This window comes from Pezoporus occidentalis, unplaced genomic scaffold, assembly GCF_034315485.1.
Source record: "Pezoporus occidentalis ecotype Australia unplaced genomic scaffold, CSIRO_AGI_Poc_V1 ctg134, whole genome shotgun sequence".
Classification (NCBI taxonomy): domain Eukaryota; kingdom Metazoa; phylum Chordata; class Aves; order Psittaciformes; family Psittacidae; genus Pezoporus; species Pezoporus occidentalis.
In genome coordinates this window covers 2,074,537-2,096,131 of record NW_026913146.1, presented here as the reverse complement: position 1 = coordinate 2,096,131, position 21,595 = coordinate 2,074,537, and the positions used below count along the sequence as shown (strand labels likewise).

Below are 21,595 nucleotides of genomic sequence, written 5' to 3'. Positions count from 1 at the left end.
TAACTCACAACCACCTCATGTTAAGAAATGCAGAAAGTCTAGATCACAAACTCTCCTGTTTACTCCACATACAGTACTCTTACATGCACATGCGGACAAACTTATGAGCAGGTGAACTTGGCTGCTGTTAATGACCAAGGAAACTACAGGAAGGAATGGAATCCCTTCACTAGAAGTTTAGCATAATTTAAAATACTATCTTGTGAGATATCGTTAAGTAGATTTGTGAATTAATATCAACACAGGTGATACATTTAAAAAGAGGAACATGCTATAATGGGACTTCAGAGTTAATCATGGCTAGTGAATGCTATTGTTAAACACAAATAGTTCCTTTCTGTTCTGATTGCTAAGTTATTTTAACTTTATTTAACTTCTTTTAAACTGTTAGTTTACAGTACTCCTCCAGGTCATGACCTAATTTGATATAATTTTCTAGTAAACAATCTGAAATGAAAAAGTCTCACAGAGAAGTAAAATAGTTGAGCTAATAGTATGAATGAAAACTTTGTTATAAGATGAAGGGAATGAAGGTTAATTATGTCCTGGACATGCCCATCATTCCTGGACCCAAACCCCCAATTTTTACAAATATAGTTTATTTTAATATTGTTGGGATAGTATGTAACAAGTACCATCTGTTGTCAGATAGAAATTCAGAGACCTTCACTGTTGCCAAAATGGTCTTAGAAAACGTACACATTTAGAAGTAGTTTTTACCTAGTTGTATGTTTATTGGTGACTTTCAGTATATTTAGTGATAGGACAAAGGGTAACGGGTTAAAACTTAAACAGGGGAAGTTTAGATTGGATATAAGGAAGAAGTTCTTTACTGTGAAGGTGGTGAGGCACTGGAATGTGTTGCCCAGGAAAGTTGTGAATGCTCCATCCCTGGCAATGTTCAAGGCCAGGTTTGATGGAGCCTTGGGTGACATGGTTTAGTGTGAGGTGTCCCTGCCCATGGCAGGGCATTTGGAACTTGATGATCTTAAGGTCCTTTTCAACCTAATTATTCTATGATTTTATGATTCTATATGCAGCGGAAATAGAATCATAGAATACCAGGTTGGAAGGGACCTCAAGGACCATCTGGACCAACCTTTCTAGGCAAGCATGACCTACATTAAATAAATGTTTTCCCAAAATGTTATAGCCCTTCAAAACACCTTTTACTACTGTAGGGATCTTGTATTTATATAATATTATGTTGCTTGTAATCGAAGACCTTCTGTGGGGATTGGGCCCCAAATCCCACAGTTATTAAAAGGCAGGTGTGGGAGTCAGTCTGTGTAGTCACTACAGGCTTTTGTAGGTAAACAAAATACTTTCTTACTGAGTGCTACATTTAAAAAAAATAAGTTAGTTCAAGTCTGAAGCTCCAGCTGTTTATAAATCATGGTGAAGACAGTATTAGATGATGATGATCTATTTTTAAATGCATACATTAGGTAATAGGTTTCTGTGTGAGCACCTGAGCCCAGCATTCAGGGAACAGCCTTTGCATTTCAAAGTGTAGCTGTTCTTCTTTCCTATCCAATAGAAGTCCACAATCTAAAAGTACCGAAGAATAGTGAGGGCTTACATTATTTTATAGAGTGCAAAATATGCTAGTACATTTATTGTAACATCTCTTAAGGTTTTATATTCCTTATTATTGAATTAATTAAACAAGGAGAATTCTACTTCTGTAAGTTAAGAGGACTGTGCAAATGCTTGTAGTTTTAAAGCACATGTAAAACTTTAGTTTCAAAGCACTTGTAGAACTTTACAGTGTTGCCCTACCAGGTTTCATGCTTGTGTACATAAGAATGCATGCATACACACTACCATATGTGGATAATCATTGCTGTATAAGACCACATAAGTATTTAAACAAATATTTCAGCAGTAGAAGTTACAAATCTTTTTGTTATTATGTACCCCTAAAATACCTGCAATAACCAATCTGTGATTCTTTTAAACATTATCAGAACCTGTATGACTAATTCAGCTCTTTATCTATCTGTGGGTAATCATGTGGAAGCTAGGCACACAGGAATGCTGTACAGATAATATAATTGGTAGTGTAAACCTGAGTGGGCAGGCAGTTGGATTTTCTTCAGTCAGCTCTTCCTAGCCACTGTCTTTGAATCTGTAATCCTTCTGAGCCAAGCGTGGTCTCAGGTTCCAAATGCACATTCATGCCACGATAAGAAACTTGCTGCAGAAAGGTTGTGCTGTGTTGGGGTGTCACTGCTCTCAGAGCCAAACCGGCTGTGAAGCTCCCTCACTTGTTTCAGTGCAAAATCAGTGGCTTTCCAGGGTAATTTTAAGCAACATAAGATACTTTGCATAAAGTTTGTAAGGAAAGCTCACATCTTTCATCAGTTTGGCTCTGGACGCTGTATCTTTTGCTAAATTTGTGATCACAAACATCTGGTGACTGGTAATTGTTCTTGCAGCTGGGCTGAGTTGAGATACATGGTGTGCTCTGGGATGCAGATGAATGGAAGAGGAGAAGAGACAGAGGATGGTGTGATCTGCTGTTATCTCTGGTAATAGTTTGACTTCATTCAGTGGGGCATCTATGTCCTTGAGATCAGTGGAGTCAGCAGGTCCCTCACAGGCATGCGGGCATTAAGATCAGGCCCCAGGTTTGTAGTCTCTCATGCCCAGTGATGGGTAGAACATTTAAACCTTTGCTTTCTGTTAAATAGTCTAATACAAAAATTGCTCTCATGGTATTTTACTTTTATAGGTGTAAAATGACAATCATATAAATGAGGTGCAGGTTTTGAGTAACAGTGAATACTACCATGCAAGCAGTGCAAGGGGGATTATTGAGGGGGATTCTCTGAGATCTAGTCCAAATTACCTGAGAAATCCTTTCTCTAAATTTAAAAAGACAGATTATGCCTTTCTGTGTACACACAGTTGTGAATGAAATCAACGACAGAGACATGTTCCGGTCTGTAGAGGAGAAGTATTTGACACAAAGCATTACTTTCTTTTCTTCTGCCAACTTCAACAATACCAGGAAATATGTTCCCAAGCAAAGGGATAATTCAATTAAAACTCCAGTTAGAATTTATCTAGATTAAGAATAAAAACCAGGGAACACTGAGCCCACCCTGGAGTCCAAAGAGCAGGTTCTGGTTAATTGGAAGCCTGAGGAGCCCGTCTCCTTCCTGTTGTGGGTGGTGGTAAAATAGTTACAATAATTAATCTGGTCTAACTCTGTAGCTAAAATTCTCCTGTGGGAAAAACCATTTCAGGAGAAAAATGACTTTGAAGAACGAGGTGAATGCTTTATTCTAAAATGTTGTGTCTACACAAGAAACAGTTATTTTCCTAAAGCTTGTTTATTCATTTTGTCACGAAGTAATTTCTTACAAAACTCCTCAGTATTCATATACAATTGTCAGGCATTAACACGGTCATGAATGTTTTTAAGCAATCATCTTGTTACTGGTTTTGGATTTTTTTTCCTTTTTATTTAGAAAATATTTCTATTCATTCCCAAGAAGCCATTTTCCTACTTTCTCCCTTTTCTCTCAGTTGCTGTAGAGATGTTGGTCTTTGACTTTTTCTTAGAATCATAGAATAGAATCATAGAATAGTTAGGGTTGGAAAGGACCTTAAGATCATCTAGCTCCAGCCCCCCTGCCCTGGGCAGGGACACCTCACACTAAACCATGTAACCCAAGGCTCTGTCCAACCTGGCGTTGAACACTGCCAGGGATGGAGCATTCACAACCTCCCTGGGCAACCCATTCCAGTGCCTCACCACCCTCACCCTAAAGAATTTCTTCCTTATATCCAATCTAAACTTCCCCTGTTTCAGTTTTAACCCATCACCCCTTGTCCTATCACTACAGTCCCTAATAAAGAGTCCCTCTCCAGCATCCCTATAGCTCCCCTTCAGATACTGGAAGGCTGCTATGAGGTCTCCACGCAGCCTTCTCTTCTCCAGGCTGAACAGCCCCAACTTCCTCAGCCTGTCTTCATACAGGAGGTGCTCCAGTCCCCTCATCATCCTCGTGGCCCTTCTCTAGACTTGTTCCAACAGTTCCATGTCCTTTTTATGTTGAGGACACCAGAACTGCACACAATACTCCAGGTGAGGTCTCACAAGGAGCAGAGTAGAGGGGCAGGATCACCTCCTTCAACCTGCTGGTCACGCTTCTTTAAATTTAGAGGTGGTATTTTTTAGTGGGGGTGGACTAGATCAATTTACTTATGCACTGAAAAATAAGTGTCCAAACTGCTGACATGTTTGTATTTTTGCTTCTGGAGCAATTCAAAGGTTTTACTGAATGTTGCATTAGAGAAGTCATAGAAAACAGACAAAGAATGTAGCCCTTGAAGGTTATCTAGGCCGTCCTGTGTTCTCAGAGAAAATCTGTGGTATCATTCTTGGTAGATATTTGTCCAGCTCTCTCTTGTTGCAGTTTAAATCCACTACCACCTGGTCTCTCTGCAGTAGCCTTTTACACATCTGAAGACTGTTACCACGTCACCCTGCAGTCTTCTCACTTGTAGGCGGTCCTTTCAGAGGACCAGAGACTCAGAGACCTCTACCTGCTTTCCTCTGTACTCTCTCCGTTTGATTCCTGGCATTCTTGGAAATGATGCTTCAGGCTGAAGATAGTAGTCCATATGAACAAAGACTACCTATTGACACTTTTCCAGGATGTTATTTGCTTTTTCACAACCTTGTGGCATCACTGACGCATGTTTATTCTGTGACCCATTACAACCTCTGATCCCATTTGCGGAGCTGCTGCCCGGTCATCTTCATCTCATATTTGTTCAGTTGATTATTCCCAAGTGCTGTGCTTTGGGTTTGTCCTTAGTGAAATGACTGCATACGTCTTATTTCCGTAATTTATTCTATTTCTTCAGTTCATCCTTCTGAATTCAAATCCTGCCGCCTGTGTAGGGCTAGCAGCTTCTCCAAGCATTTCATCATTTGTGAAGCTGATCCAAGTGCTATTGATTCCATTGTGCAAATCATTAATGAAAATACTGAAAAGGTGCCAGATCTGGGATAAGTACTGTCCAATGTAGTGGGCATGGAATGTCCTGATCAGTGGCTCTTCATTAGTGAAGCTTGCAAATAGGCATACTGTGAACAGGGAATTATTCTACCAATGCACCATTACTTGAGAGAATTGAAGTTGTGTCAAAACACTGAGGCCTGAGGAGCACTGGGATTCTTCAGCCATAGTGCTGATGAGAGTCCTCAGGAGGTCCAGAGCTGAAAAGACAGTAAATAGCCTGAAGCATCAGTGTCTTCCACACAACCAGGGGAGTTATATTTACTATGGTCCTTCCCTCTTTGTGGATGTAGAAATCAGCTCTACGTAATCTTACTAGAACTTTGTTCTAATATTTTTGTAATTTAAACTGCTTTGTGAAAAATTGAGTGAAGTTTAGCTTAATTTTTCTAAGGAAAAAAAAGGGTGGTCTTAAGTAGGGGGAGAAAGAAGGAGATAGATAGGAATATGAGCAGGAACTAGAAGTATTGTTGGAAGGGAACAAACCTTCAGGAACTAGAGCTCTGAGTAAACCATGGTGCGTATGTTTTCCTACCCATGGAAATACTTTTTAATTTTCATTTTTGAGAAAAAAAATCAGTTTTTCTGACTGAAGTGCTATAAATGGCACGTTTCATTAGGAAACTGCAGTTTAATTTTGTACTTTTCAGAAGTGCTTCTCCATGAAAAAGAGCCACCCGAGATATTTGGGTTTCACTCAAGTTTGTCAAAATCTCATGTGTTTTAAGATAACGTTTCTATTATAGTTATTTTTCAAATAACTTCCAGTGACCAGACACTTTACAAGAATGGTCTGCTAACAATATATTTTGCTGTGGAAAGTGCTTTTCTTTCTTACAACTTCCTGTAAAACCTCTCCTTATCTAAACTCCTGATGAAGATGAATTTGCTGTTCTTGCTACCAGTGATTGCACTATTTTCCAAGGTCAGGCACAAGAAAATAAATAGGTTGAGCTGCACTGGCACTTGTATTTTCTGTCATTTAGCTCAGCATATGAAAATGTGGAGATACACAAACATATAAAAATGTTTTGCCTGCTCCCCAACCTTAAAAATAGTTGCAAAAATAATGCACACTTACACGTAATTCTTTAAGTATGGTTAGGCAAGATTCCTGAGATTCCTTGAGACTCCTGAAGATTCCCAACTGAAATTTTTGTAAGGGCTCTTTAGGAGTACTTGCTTATTTGATGCAAGTAAAGTTACCAAATACCACACATTCTACGGTATAAATGGTTTTTAAAGTATAGCCCTGCATTTCCTTTGGAAGGAGGAAGATGTGGAAAAATTACATTAAAGCATGATGTGTCAGCCAGGTAATTTTCCCTTAAGATATAAATGATTCAGAGAGGCTGATTCTTGTGGCAGTGTTATTCAGTGAACAGAAATACAGCCTGATACAAAGCAATGTTTTGCTTTGTAATGCTTTATATTGCTCTTGACGGAGTGACACTGCATTGTATCAGGAATATAAAAGCAGACTCACATCCATACTGTCTCATACATTGGAATAATTAATAAATGATTTTTGCCATCAAAAAGGCCTAGCTCTGGCACAGCCAAATTTTTAATGAACTGACCTGGATTTAACTCAATACAAGACTAGTCCAGAAGATAGCAAATGCAGTTACCACATCAATGACATCTGGCCACAACTGAAACCTATTTGATGAAAAAAGGAACTTGAGAAATCCAAGACAATAAGATAAGGCACTAGTCTCTTCATAGTTTATTAAAGTTGGGAAATGTGAAATCTAAGAGACTAACTTGCCCCATGATTTTGCAACTCTCATTCGAAGCTGGTATTATTTTGCATTTCAAGGTCTTAAATGGATATTTTCATTTTTTTTATACTTTATGATGTGTAAATGAAATTTCAGACTGTTTTTTTTTTGGTTTTGTTATTACTGTTTTATCTTTTACCCTAAAAGCCAGATACTGTCTGGATTAGGGCACTTTTGAGTTGTCTTGTCTATTTGTTCTTGAGTAACAGATGCTGTTGTCTGATAGAAGAAGCATCAGTTGGGAGTAACTGAAGGGTTAGATCCTGCTTTGTGAGCCAGTAAGAGACTAGCCTACATAAGGTGGCTGCCAGCTGGGTGAAGGCACTGCTACTCAGACTTACTCAGTGTCACCTGCCTGCCACTTTCTTCCAGAGGGAGATTTTTGCCCACATCCCCCCCTCCCCATGCGCCAGCCTCCAGCAGAATTGAATGTCTGGTTACTCATTAACATTGTTCTGTCAGAATGATTTGGGTAAGTTTAAATACTTCATAGTGAGGGATTTTTAAAAAACCACCTGGATCAATTTTGGCAGAACTGGGTTAGAGGAGGCTATGCACACAGTGATGCCAGCAGATGGGAAGGTGCAACTATCTCACCCAGGATGGGTGGTGAGGGCTGAATGAGCAGCTTGGGGAAGTCTGCATGGGTAACCAGTGGTGCTAGATCTGTTGCAGCTGGGGAAGTCTGACTGAATGGGCTTGCTTTAAATCTAGCCTCACCTTCAGTGAGTTTTTCAGTTATGAATAAAACGTGTGACAGCAGCACCAGTGAAATAGCAGCATCACAACATCCGATGGAGCAAGCAGTCCCAAGAAAGGGAGGAAGTTTGCAGCTGTAATTTGTAGACTTTTGAGTGGGGAGCTGAGTTGGTAACTTCTTTAATGCCTGTGATTAACTTGCCTTTGGGAATCACAGCTGCTGCTGAAGACTTGGTGCCTTCTCCCCTTCACTGAAGGTGTTAGGAACTTGCCACAGAGTTCTTCACACCTCCCCATAGCTGCTCCCCAGCCACAGGAGGATATTTCTCAGGATGTCAGTCTGTGTTACGAAGATAATGTCAGTTCAAGGAGTTCTGCCTCCTCGCATGTGCCTCTTCTGCTCATCTATCATTCCTGCCCCTACACCACAATATATCAGCCTCCTCAGGGTTGCTCATAACCCACATCCTTTCAGTAATCCACCTTCTCACGGAGCCCCACCAGCAGCTCTGTGAGTATTGCTGGGAAAGCAGCAAACTGCTGTGGTGAAAGGAGAAGCCCAGGCCTCTTAAACTGGTTTTGCTGCTGAAGCCAGTGACAAGAGAAGCAACCACTGGGACAATAATTTCTCAATTTTTGTCTAGGATAAATGTGTTAAAATGGTCTATAAATTATTTGGAAGACTGTGCAAGTGACTGGGCACAACTTTTTTAGGGCAAATAGTCTGAAAATGTGCATATTTATTATGTTTGTCACCATTATGAAACTAGAGCATCAAAATTCTGTCTTTGGCTTTTAAGATCCAGGGTACACTGTGGTATGATGTGTTAAATCTCATTATTGTAACCACTTGCATTTGACATTTTCTAGTTAGGAGCATAAGGATTAAAGCATTGACTTAACATTTCAGCTTTTTTAGTAAAAAAACTTGCTCTTAAAACCCAGCTGGTTTGACCCTGGCCAAGAGTGTGAGAACCATTACAACATTGTCCATTGATGAAAGTCATGTGTCATTTTGGTTAAAGATTTGTAAAACCTGTATTATCAGGGCAACAGTAAGTTCTTTTGTTGTGTTTCTTCCTGGGTATGTGAAACTCCTGTTGCAATCGAGTCACAGCCATTTGAGGATGAGGACGTTTGAGAACACCAGTAACACAAGCGATCATCATAGTTCAACTGGCCAAGCACTGATTTACGGTATTCTTTGTAGGCAGGTTACTAACAGGCAACAGTCCTCAAAACTTCAACGACCTTAAAATGTTTCCAAGAAAATGTTACTGATTTTAATAATGATTATGCAATACACAGTAAACATGAATGCAAGAGGTGAAGAGATCAGCAAAGAGTTCTCAGTAGCATGGATTTAACAGAGGAAGCAATGGGGAAAGTTCAAGGTTAAACTGTTCAGTTAAAGACAACGGAAATTGGGGCAAGAGAAAGAAAACATGGTGTCATAAACGTGATGACATCTCTGTGCTAGGAAGATGACTCACAATACAGTTGTCGAATCTAGGTACAGAAAGTTCTTATGAATTCGAGAAAGTAAGGCAGAGGTGGTAATTGTGTCATGTTTTCACCACAAACAAATCTATTTTCTGCTTTGATTAGAAGGCCAAGGAGAACAAATGCAATCAGATAAAGTACATAGTAAACCACGTGCTGAAAGTACTCACTTTACTCATGAAATATAATAACATGTCAATGAATTCTTTTCAGGTTAGGCTGAGAAGGAGTTTTCTTAAAGTATGCACACAGGAAAAAACGCGCAGTTTTAAGTGAAAACAATAGCATATTGTTCTAACTTGCTTACATCTAGAATGCATCAGCTAAGTAAAACGGCTCAGCAAAGTGTCAGGATCATCTTTGCAGTTTCAAATGAGGACAATACAAATGCTGTGAGAAGCTGAGTTCTCTGGCTTTCACTCTGCAAAGCTCGTAAGCACATTCTTAACTTTAAGCACAAACATTCCCATGGAAATCATTGGTGGTGACTCAACAGCTTGGAAGATCGGGTCCTTAAAAATGTTTGGTTTCTATTGCTATTTTGCATATGTGTTGCAGGTTTTCCTACAGTAAAGCAGCAAGCTGCTACATGTCCCTTGTAACTGTGGGTACAGAGGAATGTACAATGGAAGCATTTTGTCATATATTTTGTGAAATCTTTGCCATTACCTCAAGTCTTTTCTGTAGATTCATTGTAGCACAGAAAGCTGCAAACTGAGACATAAATATTCACTCAGTAGATACCGATTATTTCTTTATTGTCAAAAGACATTTGTTGGGAGAGTTAATAGAGCGAGAACAACGTATCACAAGGTTTATTACTTTGTATGTGAGGCTGAGTAACTGGTTAACAAAACTGTATTGTTTGCTGACTGGAGTCATGGCATTTTGTAAGGGAAAGGAACCTCCTATGAAGTAGGACAGAAATATTCTGGCTGTCCTACTTGTAAAGGAAATAATCTGTGCTCATTTCTCAATACTAGTGTTTTGAAATTATGCAAGTACACCAGTGCAAGATGGTAATTAACTGTTGAGGAGACAGAGTCCAACTATTCCATGATGTCTTTTTTTTAGATCTTCCTGTTTTGTTCATATTAGTTTTACTATTTGTTTGCACTTACACCCTCCTCTTTGCTTCTAGAGAAAAAGAAAAACCCTTTTAGTTGTATATTGCAGGCAGTTTGTTGCCTGTCATATATAAAACTGCATCTTCCTTGCATTTTGGTGCAGCCTCTATCCTTATTCTGTGCTCACTTAATACTTCATGAATTAGAATAACATCCTCTTCTACTCCACTGTTTTTGTTAATTCTGTGTCTTGGGATTTTGACAGGAAAAGAGACTCTAGTTTAAAGCCAGTCAGAGTTAGCAACTAAGGATTTCAAGAATGCAGAGCAAGCAGTTGCCACAGAAGTGGCCAGAGCATCCAGTCTGAATGTGAGTCCAAGACTTCCCAAAGTTTTCCGTTAAGCGGTGGTTCTGGTTACAGCTAACTTTAATAATCACACTTGATACCAACCTTCTTCACAACATTCCATTTGCAGCATCTAGAGAGGCAGAATCCTGATTTCTGCCAAGGACTTTCAGGCAACACAGTAATAGTCAAATGGTAATGGTAATGCTGCTGTCAGTAATAGGAAGTTTATCACTGTACTTTAAAAGACTGTAAGCTGATTTACCTGTGTTGCTATATTTTTCCTTAAAAATGCAAGAAAAAGGTAAATTTAGATCCAAAATCTACTTGTTTTCTGGTACTAGCTCTGATGCAATGAATGTTTCTAAATGTATAGGTGTGTGAAGTAAAGTATGCCCCAAATCAGTGCACACCTCCCTTTCTTTTTTAAACCTGGATATTTAAGCCAGTGCACAGTGGCCAGCACTGCAGTCCTTCTGACCTTCTGCTAGTCAGGTAGGCATGAGGCTCTGCACTGGAACACAAGAAGAGGATTTCATTTTGCAGGCTGGAGAAGCAGTTGCAGTCTTTCAAAATACGGAGATTTGAATCACTGTAGCCTGTGAACTGCTCCTTGTTTTGTGACACAAGAAGGAGCCAATAAACTGCATCCTCAGTGCCCACATTTTTTACTCTTCTTTGGAAGCTGCCTTGCTTTGTGAATGTTCAAGTTTTCTTTCTTCAGCTTGGAAGATCCTGTTGGACAGTGAATTATCTGTCTGTGAGGTGGGAAGCTAGTTAGAAACCAGTGGCTCTTGCTCCATTTCTCACAGAAATATTATGATGTTACTCAAGTGTCCCAGGATGAATCATATCAAACCCCTTAGACTTTAAGATGCTTTTGTGGGAGGATAGGTAAGATTTGAGGTGTGTGCCACTACTGATGATGATACACAACAATGTGCCACAATATAGAAGCTGGTTTTAGTTTTAAAGTTCCTCCTGGTGCTGGTGGTTGTGGGTCCTGGAGGTGGGCTGTTGCTTTGGAGTAGCTGAATGAACCATTAATTCAACTCTGTCTCTGATGAAGAGAACGTTCAATATTTGTGCTGAGTATTGTACCACTATGTGCCTATATACATGTTAAGATTATTTTTTCCTTAAAGAAATCCCCATTAACTATTTACAGTTATCTCAGATTTGTAAAAAATACTTTCTGGTCTCTGGTTGTTGAATTTTTAATGAATTTAGTTAAAATTGACTTCTTACTCTGATCAGTTCTATCATCATTTTGTGTATTGGCATGTTCATGATGAGGGAAGGCAAAAAAGGGAGCGTGAGGACACCCAAACAAATTTAAAGTTTAATTTGAGTGAATACTTTCTGAAGGTTTAGCCTGGTGCTGTTCAAAATGCGATGCTTCTGAATCAGAAGTGGTAAACTTACAAGACAGAGTGCTGGAAGTTATCCATGGACATCCTGTTCTTATTAGACATGGCTGAAACATTCTGACAGCTTTCAAACCTGCTGAAATATTATTCGTTAAAAGTTTTGATGTCAACTCCAGCATTAATGGGAACACATCTTACTTATCTCTTTAAGGGTGATTGTGAAAAAGGGGGAAGACAGAAGTGTATCTGGTGAAAAACAGGGTGAGAAGAGAAGCGGAGAGCTAACTGTATGAGAAAGAAAGAGACACCCTGGGAAAGCAGCAGAGGGAATGAAAAAAAATCCTCATTTTTGTAAGTATGTCTTTTCAGGACTGAGGCAGTGCCAAACCTTGGACTTGGAGGCTGTTCGGCTGTTCTGTCCTTAATACATTGCACATGATTGTCTGTAGCTAGAAAAACATTTTTTGTGGTTTTTAAAAAATTGAATTATCCTTATATGAAATAAAACAAACGATGAGTTTAAATGACAGAGTAAAAAGAGACTAAATTCAGTTTGCAAGCCCTCAGAGAGTTCAAAAATCCCTTGGGTTCACAAAAACTCTGACTCCATAAGGTTCCTATATTCCAGAGTAGGCTGTACAATGGAGTTACTTCCATCTGCTTTAATTAAGTTTTCATCAGAGTCTTTCTATTTAACTAACGTATTCTCCTCTCAAGACATGTTTGTATTAAGAGCAAGATCCAGAATACTCCTTTGCCACTTCCTGTGCAATCTAGATAGAAGTTAGGTATGGAGAGAAGTTATAAAACCTGTGTATCTTTCAAAGAGCATAAGCAGTTGAGTATGATGGTGAATTTTTATTTCAGGACCTATGCCTCATTCCAGAGAGGCTTATTTGCCTTATAAGATCTGCATCTTGACCCACTGGAAGTATTTAATGAGGCTAAACCCCACAAACGGCAGCCCTTAGTATATTCCTTAAAAAATCTTTTCCTGTTGGCTGCCTCTTGGTAGCTCCCCCTCAGCAGGACTTAGCTTGTTCCTCAGAAAAACTGTTCCCTAGCCTATATGATATCTAGGCTTCCAGCTTAGTGTCTTAACAGGCTAACAGCATCCAGTTTTCAGGTGCTGGACTGCCTACGGAGCAACGTGAAGCTGGCTCTAAGTGTTACCTCCAAAGAGAAGCAAAGCCTTGCAGCACTCCAACCTGTGATGCCAATGTATCTTCTAGGTAAGCAGCACCTATCAAGTAGATGCTGAAGCAGGAGTGTGCATGGATGTGGATACTGAAACAAGTTGATACTGATAGTCAATATCAGTAGACTCTGTTAATGAGGAGAGATACTGTGGGGCTGGGTGAACATAAGAACGTGGGGCTGGGTGAAAGCAAGGATTCACCTAGCCCAGGGGGTCGACTATGACATTTATCTGACAGGGAGGCAGTCTGATCATGAAGATAGTTTTTGAGAATGAGCCTCATCACTGGTACTTCAGGTAGGCTGGCTCCTGCAATCCCTCCAGATCCCAGGAACTTACAATCGTAGAATAGTTAGGGTTGGAAAGAACCTTAAGATCACCGAGTTCCAGCCCCCCTGCCATGGGCAGGGACACCTCACACTAAACCATCTCACCCAAGGCTCTGTCCAACCTGGGCTTGAACACCACCAGGAACATTCACAACTGCCTTGGGCAACCCATTCCAGTGCCTCACCACCCTCACCCTAAAGTACTTCTTCCTTATATCCAATCTAAACTTCCCCTGTTTAAGTTTTAACCCGTTACCCCTTGTCCTGTCACTACAGTCCCTAATGAAGAGTCCCTCCACAGCATCCCTATAGGCCCCCTTCAGATACTGGAAGGCTGCTATGAGGTCTCCATGCAGCCTTCTCTTCTCCAGGCTGAACAGCCCCAACTTTCTCAGCCTATCTTCATACAGGAGGTGCTCCAGTCCCCTGATCAGACTTGACTGTGAAATTGGTGATGTGGGATACTGTTTTGTTCTTTTTCTTGGATTAAAACATGTTCCTACCTTCAAACTGTCAGTAATCTTAAGTGGATGCCTAGGGAAAAACATAGGTAAAAGGTGATCTGATTGCTGCTTAAGCCTTTATCAACTTGTGAATCTTTGATGTTCCTTGCAAGGAATTCCACCCATTTCATGAGAACTACACCTTTTAGTTCAGTTTGAACTCTTATGTGGTGCTTCATTTGAGATCATTCACTCTTAAACTGGTAGATGCAGCACAAAATTGGTGCCAGACTACTCTCTCCATGACACTTACGATTTTACACCTCAGTCATCTCCTCAGACTCTAGAGTCCTGAATTATTTGATCATTTCCTTACATGGAAGCTACTGCAGGCTTCTGACAACCTGTCCTTGTTCTATTTTTTATTTCTTTTGAAGTATCTTTTGAGTCCCGTTTCTTTACTCAGTTTTGGAGCTAACTCTAGATTGTAGATGGAGCCTTCCTTGGAGTTAGGTACCTTCACTAGTAGCCTAAAAAATGATGTGTAGTGACTCATTTTTCTTAGGACACATTTACATGCATGTATGTGTGTGAGTATATGTGAGTACTTGAGATTGGCTTCACTTGCTCTTCTACCATGGATGACACAAAGCTGTTAACATCGTTGTAGCTAGTGCAGGTTTGGGAACTCGGGTGTCCTGCCTTCCTGGCCAGTATGTGACCCCTTGACTGGAGAGTCACACACAGGCTCATTCTCACACTCAGATTACAGAACCATCACTTACGCCATGCAGTGTGGCTGCTTCAGGGACACCCTTACTGCAGCATAGCCTTGCCTCCTGCTTCAGGACATCTCTGAGATGTAGCAGAGGTGGGTTCGCACTTGCTTGGGATCTGGGAGCAGGTTTTCCTTATCTTCTATCTTCCTAAGCTGTTGTGTAACAGGACTTTTCCCCGTCTAAATGAAACAGCAGTGCTTGCTCCTGTAGGTGTAGGGAGTGTGCTCATGTGCATGAGCAGTAGGAAGCGTGTACAGTGGCACTGTAGATATCATAGGACAGAAGGTCACAGAGCAGTTGGTGACTTTGGGACATGTGCTGACAACAGATAGCGTACTGAATAACTGCTGATAACGATAGAGGTGCATATGGGATTAGGTAGCAGGAAAGATAGGATCATAGGATTTTATTTGGGACTGAGTAAATGCACAAAGTTAACTACATCTGCATTAGGTGTTGAAAGATTGTGCAGAAGGTTGTTGAGCAACTATTGCATCATCATAGTTGCCTACATCATACAGCAGTGGCAGCCTGGATAAGAGGTCAGTAATGCCCCAGGTGTCTGATGTGGACTTACTGGGAAACAGCTATTACACTGAGGAACTATCTCACTGGGTTCACAAAGACGGTATTACTGTTATCCCTGCTTAATGTGTGGACTTGGAGCCCAGAGGGATTTTGTCTTACCTAAGCCAAGGTCACTCAGAAAGTCTTTGACAGGGCCTTGAGCACTCAGGTCTAGTGTGAAGTGTCCCTGCCTGTGGCAGGGGGGTTGGAACTAGATGATCTTAAGGGCCTTTCCAGCCCAACCTGTTCTATGATTCTATGATGCTATGATCTGTTGTATAGCATCCCAGTATCATAATTGGCCACCAAAGCTTTTTATTTTTTTTTTTCTTTTAATTATTCAAATCTTTTGGGAAGCTGTGATCCCCATTCTTATGCTTTCTATTCTCATTCTGTGAAAAAAACCCAAATCCCTTGTGTGGAGCACAAAGGAAGGAATTGATGCTTCATGGTGAGAATAACTTTCTGTGACTTCTTTCCTTCTGAGCATCTGTGAACACAAAAGGCTATCTGTCTGTCATTTGAAGAGGAAGTAAGCCAGCTTTCACATCCTGACTTCTGGACAGCTGGTTTAAAATCTGGATGATTAAAACTGGAATAACAGAGATAATCAGTTTAGAAGTGTATTAACAGAACATTAAGGTTGGGATTTATACCCACAGTTAACAGAAGATTCAGCTGTGGGTTTGTTGTGGAATTTCTACTCATTATGTTTTAGTGAGGCAAGACAAGTTTCTGGACAAGTACCTGTAATGTAACACTGAACTAATGAGGGTAAAATAGTGTTCTGAAGTGATACTGCTGAAGGGATGTGACGGGTTTCCTTGATTTGAGACTTTGCTCACCTGTTGTTGTAGGTAAACGCAAGCAAGGGATGGAGAGAGAATTCACCTTAATTTCCTTCAGAAGAGGAGATGTAATGGTTTGGTGTGATTAGTGATTTAATGGTTTCATGATCCAGAGATGTCCTAGCCAGAGCAAGTCACATTGACTTCTGGACAGGAGGGTCTTCAGGAAGGTCAAGACAGAAGCAGGATCTGCATGGGTGCTGGTTCCCTTGCCCACTGAGGTCCCATGGGGTGGCTGTCAAAGGAAACCGTTCAGATGAGACTCATCTCGAGATCCGTGTAATCAAGTGCATTACACTGATGTGATGTTGCTAATTTCTCTGACGAAATGTAGCAGTATGCTGTGTCCCTTCACAGGTGTGTCACTTTTCTGCCCTCTTGGTATCAGGAGTGAGAGTGGCAATGGTGATGGCAAGGGGACAGTTCAAGGAGTATAATCCCACATGGGAGCTCCCCCTTCTGTAAATGCAAAGGAATAGGGGCTAATTCATGGTGGGACACAGAAGAAAGGCTCATTTCTCACTGGGTAAACTAAGAATGGAAGAACATGAGAGGTTGTCTCTGAATTTACCTATTTCAGTTTGCAAACATAATGAGTTGTAAATAAGAGTGTTTGGATGGGGTTTTCTTTACAAATGAAGAAAGACTCTTCTGTAACCATGCGCTGTTACCTGTATGATAGCAACCCCCTGTTCTGTATGGCTGTTTGAAATAAGTAGAACTGATGTTGAAAAATGAAATAAAAATATCAATAAATTAATTGCATGATACTGAAATCAACATACCTATCTGTGAGCAGAATAGCAGGTGCTGCTCTGCTTCATAGCAACCATTTTGATCAATGGCTACTGATATGTTATAGCACCAGAAAGAGTTATGAAAATGCCAAGGAAAGATTTCCTCCTTTGGAAATATCATCATGAAATTCCATCTAGAATGGATTCCCCGTAGGGGATCTTAAGCTAGAAATCCAGAGATACCTAGAGGTAGCTCTAGACAATGAGCAAACCCCATTAGTAATGAAAACCTGTTTGTATTTCATGTAGGGGAAAATAAGTGTTTTTCCAAATGCACATCATTTCCAGTAACAACTTCGCTGTGTGAAAATGCTTGTTTATTATGGCCTGTGTGAACCCTTTTTTGGCCATGTATACAGAAAAAGGAATTCTGCTCTCAAAGCCTTAAAAGCTCTGGTGCCCATGAATCCACGAGGATAATGCTGCTAACAAAAATCACTTCCTTTTTTTGTCCCACTGTCTCTTTATCCCTTTTTGAGTGACTAGTGTTAACGTCATTGTCCACAGGTCTTCATGCACAGATTTTAATCTCAGCTTTCCTGCACTGGGTAGTTGTGAGTATGTGAACACACAGTTGTTGTCATGTTAGAAGATGGTGAAATGACTTCTGCCCCAAGTATTCTCCTGCCATTTATTCTTTCCTGGAGTGTATTCACGTAAATGTTCTTTCCCACTTCCTTTATTTAATAATGTATACGCAGTTTCATCCTGCTGTTGAAGTTATTTTTTGCTTAATAATGAATGTGTATAATATGCATTATGCACATTAATATGATAATGGTTATACATATGTACCAGTGCTTGTTGTGAGCTACTGTTTTACAAAGGGCAAAAAATGAATAAGGATTTATGAGGTTATATAATTCTTGATGTCTTCCTTGAGCATTGTAACCTTCTAGTGTCAAAATAGAAACCTGAGTGGTTATTCTTGGAAAGTAAGGACACAGGAGTAGACCTTCCAAAAATGCAGCAGAACACAGGGATAGATACTAATAAAAACATACTCTCAGCTATATTAAAAACCAATTGAATTGTATGCTTGTATATAAAGTGGGAAATGCATTAGTTCTGAGGAAATTCAGCAAATTCTTGTTTTGTAGAACTGGGATTTTTCACAATGTAAATTGTACGGTTCATTGATGTCAGCCTGATTTCTCTGTGTTATGGTCAAAACTATCTTTTGGGTGGTTTGTGAGTAACATCCTGCTGAATATATTTTTCATTCCTGTGTCTGCAGAATCCAAGTTGTTTTTTACTTATGCAAGAAGCCTCATCAAAATAGCCCATAGTGTAGCTCTGAACCAGAAAAGGATGTAAGATTTCTTTAAGCAATTTTATGTTTATTAAACAACAATTATTTGCTTTTTGTTTTGTATCTAAGCATTTACTGTTTTCATCTTGTTTTCCAGAGACACTTCATTACAGTGCTGTTTATTTTATTGCTACTGGAGCATTAACACCTCCCTTCCCCCCCCTTCTGAAATTTTAAGTAAAATTGAGTTTACTTCTAAATGTAAGCTTAATATGGTTATAGTTTTGACTAAAATTGAAATAAACTCTTATTAGATTATGGCATCTCATTCACTTAAGAAATTATTGCTTCTGGTCTTACAAATGAGCTACTTTTTTGTCTGAGTGAACTGGGAAAAGGCAAAGGCAACACAGCGTGTTTTCCTACTGCACCCCATTTGCAGGCAACAGTACTGCAGACGAATATGCAATGAAAAGAAACAAAGACTGAAAGTTAATACCCCAGGCGCCAAACACATGTCTGTGAAAGAGGAATGCGAGCAGACATTTCTGTGTGCAGTACACTGATTTCTAATGGACTCTTTCTCTTTTGCAAAGGTCAGATTATTGGGCAAAACAGTCTCGTGCAATGTATCACCTGCCTTGGTGTCTGTAGAGTAATGGCATGGATGAGTTTCCTTGCTATGGGGAACATCCCCAAGGAAGTGATTGATACTTCTGCTGGTAAGACATGGAGAACTCAACAGGTCAGTCCTGCCAGTTCTGGCTGTGGACGAATCACTTTTTACACTGACAAAATATTCTCTGTTGCAAAGTGCCGGGTGTCCCCGTAACACCAGAGGGATGGGATGCCAAGGAAGCTGTTCACAGAGCATCATACCCTGCCTGGTTTTTCATTCCATATGGCACTTCATTTTTCAGTCTCCTTCCCTTTTTAATTGCTGATGGTGTGATGGAAAACATCAGGGTGATAATTCTAGTGTCTGAAGTGAGGGCATGACTTAGTCACGGGGTAAGAAATCAGGGCAAGCCTTGCCACAGCCTCCTGTGAATTCAGGTTTGCATCCTCAAAGTTGCCATGGGAGAAGTTGAGCCTGGGCAGAGGCAGTGGGAGGGCCACTAGTGTGTGCCCAGGCCCCAGGGGAGGACAGAGTCACTTTAGAGATGGCATCTGAATAAGTGCACAACTTGCTGCCAGCTGCAGGGTCAGTTTCTGGTTGTGGCTGGCTGTGCAGCTCAGACCACCGACCTGCATCGCTTACAGCCACCAAACCACTGGGGAAACACAGCAGCTTTTCTCAGTTCCACAGCTGAACTTAGAGAAGAATCTGAGAGATTTAAAACAATAAACAAGTCCTTGAGTCTTTGACTCTTTTGAGACAAATTCTCTTTCTGCATCAGGGCTCTTAATTTAGAGTTTGGACTAATCTATACTGCTCTTTCCATACACAAACATACAACTGTGCAGCTTAGAACGGCAGGATTGCAGCTTGTAGATACGAAGTTTCAACATTCCTCTTGGTTTCAAAAGTCATTTTTCTCAACTAAGAACTACAAAACTTGATCATAAAGCCAAGCTTATGCAGGATTTAAGCAATAGCAGGCAGTATAATAGTATTAGATTAACTTTTGAAAAGTGAAGCTGTCTGGAAGAAGAGTAATTGAGCCTGGAATTTCTCACTGTCTTTGTTATCCAAATTTTGTCAAAAATAAAACTTACTCTTTAGATAAGTAAGAATGTTATTTTTTCGAAGAAGGAAATCGGTGGCATACAGTGTGAATAGTGTTTCAATGATCCTTTATGGTTGTGGAAATATATAATCAGTATATACAGCTTGTGATTAGCATGGTTTGAGTATTATAGGTTTCACAGAACTGTGATTATAATCTTTCTTCAGATTCTGCCTCTAACCTTTTCAGAACTAATTGACAATTCTGAATTATGAATGTAACATTTTATGCAGGTGTTTTTTATTGAGAATTCAGTGTTTTGTACCATGTAGTAAGAATAAAAGTTGTGAAGGTATCTAATAAATATATGATCGTACTAGAGAGTTTGCATCAGGCTGTGAAGATTTTAAAGGAGGAAGAGAAAAGAAATCTTTGGAAGTTATACCTGATAGCTTTTTCTCACCCATCATCTCTTTGGGAAAGAGTGAAGTTTGCACTTTACAAAGGTGCAGGATGTGAAATCTCCAGATGCTCAGAAAGATGTATTTCAGTGTTGCATAACGAAATCCGATGGGTGGAAATGTCCTTCAAAGGCTGTTTCCTTCCCTTGAATAACAAATGCTGTCATCAACTATTTTTGATTAGCCTGTGAATTACAATCCTGACAAGGCAATGGGGTTCTGGTTACAAATGTACCTTCAAGCCCTTAGCAGCAGACATGTAATCATGAGCAAAACTTGGCCACCTGCAATGGCAAAGGGTTGTTCTCATGGTCCATAATGAAGTGCTGGGTCTAGACTCATCTCTGTAGGACGTGCCTGAGTCTTAAGCACCCATGACATTGGCAGTGGTTGTAATGCTTTTGTAGCTGAGAGGAAACACAATAACTCCTAGAATACACAGTTTGGAAATGTGGGAAAAGTGGAAATGACATATGCTCAATCAGCAGTAAAACAGAAAAACCTCCACTCTTGTTTCTTGGCTACATTACATGTATATTTAGAGAGAGAGTGAGCAAAATCTTTTGGGGAAGCAATTCAGCATATTTTGGTGATGTTATTCTGGGGGAAAAAAATACACTAGTGTGTGAAAATGTGGAAACCAAACGTAGCAACAACAGGTTTGAAACAAATTCTAATTTTCACCTAGAAATGAGACTACTCATTATTGTGTACATTATGTGTGTCTTTAGCAGCGCAATGGGTAGGATAAGTTACTATTCTTACTTACACAGTTCTTACTTCTTGGTGTAGCAAACTAAACAGTTTAATTCCTTGTTGTTCACACTTTTCCAATATTTTGTAGGAGTTACCATTTTTTGTTTTTACCCTCAGGGTATGTGTTAACCTCTTTACTCTCTCAACACACATTAGTCTCTATAGCTCTTTTATCTCCACTGTTGCTGTTTGCTGAATGTGTTCCAATATGTGCCTGTCATTCTGGTATCGAGGTATCCAGATCTGTATACAGTCATATAAAAAGGATCAGCATATCCTAGTTCAGTACCAACAGTACTGAATTATAAATTTTTAGGCTTATAAACATTTTGACACTCAATATCAACTCACTCTTTTCAAGTAAGGCTGCTCTTTCTCAAAGGACTTAAGGTTATTATTTCCTACATGCCTTTTCTTCTAAACTGAACCTCACTTGCTTGTTTCCATCAGAATTTTTCATCTCATGGTTTTATTTGCTAACGCTGATCCGGTTCTAATGTTAGTTTTGTGTATCACATGTCACTGGAAAAGCAGCCTCCTTTGATGGACACAATTGTAAGATCCTGATTTTGCATCATTTCAAAAGAGAAATCCTGCTCTGCTTACTACTTTCTTCCATGTTTTTAAGGTGGGAAAGTAGATATAAATGAGCTTTCCACTGATCTGTAGGACATTCACAAGCTACCT

The 21,595-nt window shown here is 39.9% G+C and overlaps 1 long non-coding RNA gene across 1 annotated transcript; it reads left to right on the top strand.

The window, feature by feature from the left end:
* Positions 1-14,463: 14,463 nt before the first annotated feature.
* On the top strand, positions 14,464-16,732 carry LOC134158792 (uncharacterized). Its single transcript, XR_009962917.1, has 2 exons — positions 14,464-15,656; positions 15,982-16,732. It is a non-coding gene; the product is annotated as an uncharacterized LOC134158792 (long non-coding RNA).
* The last annotated feature ends 4,863 nt before the right edge of the window (positions 16,733-21,595 follow it).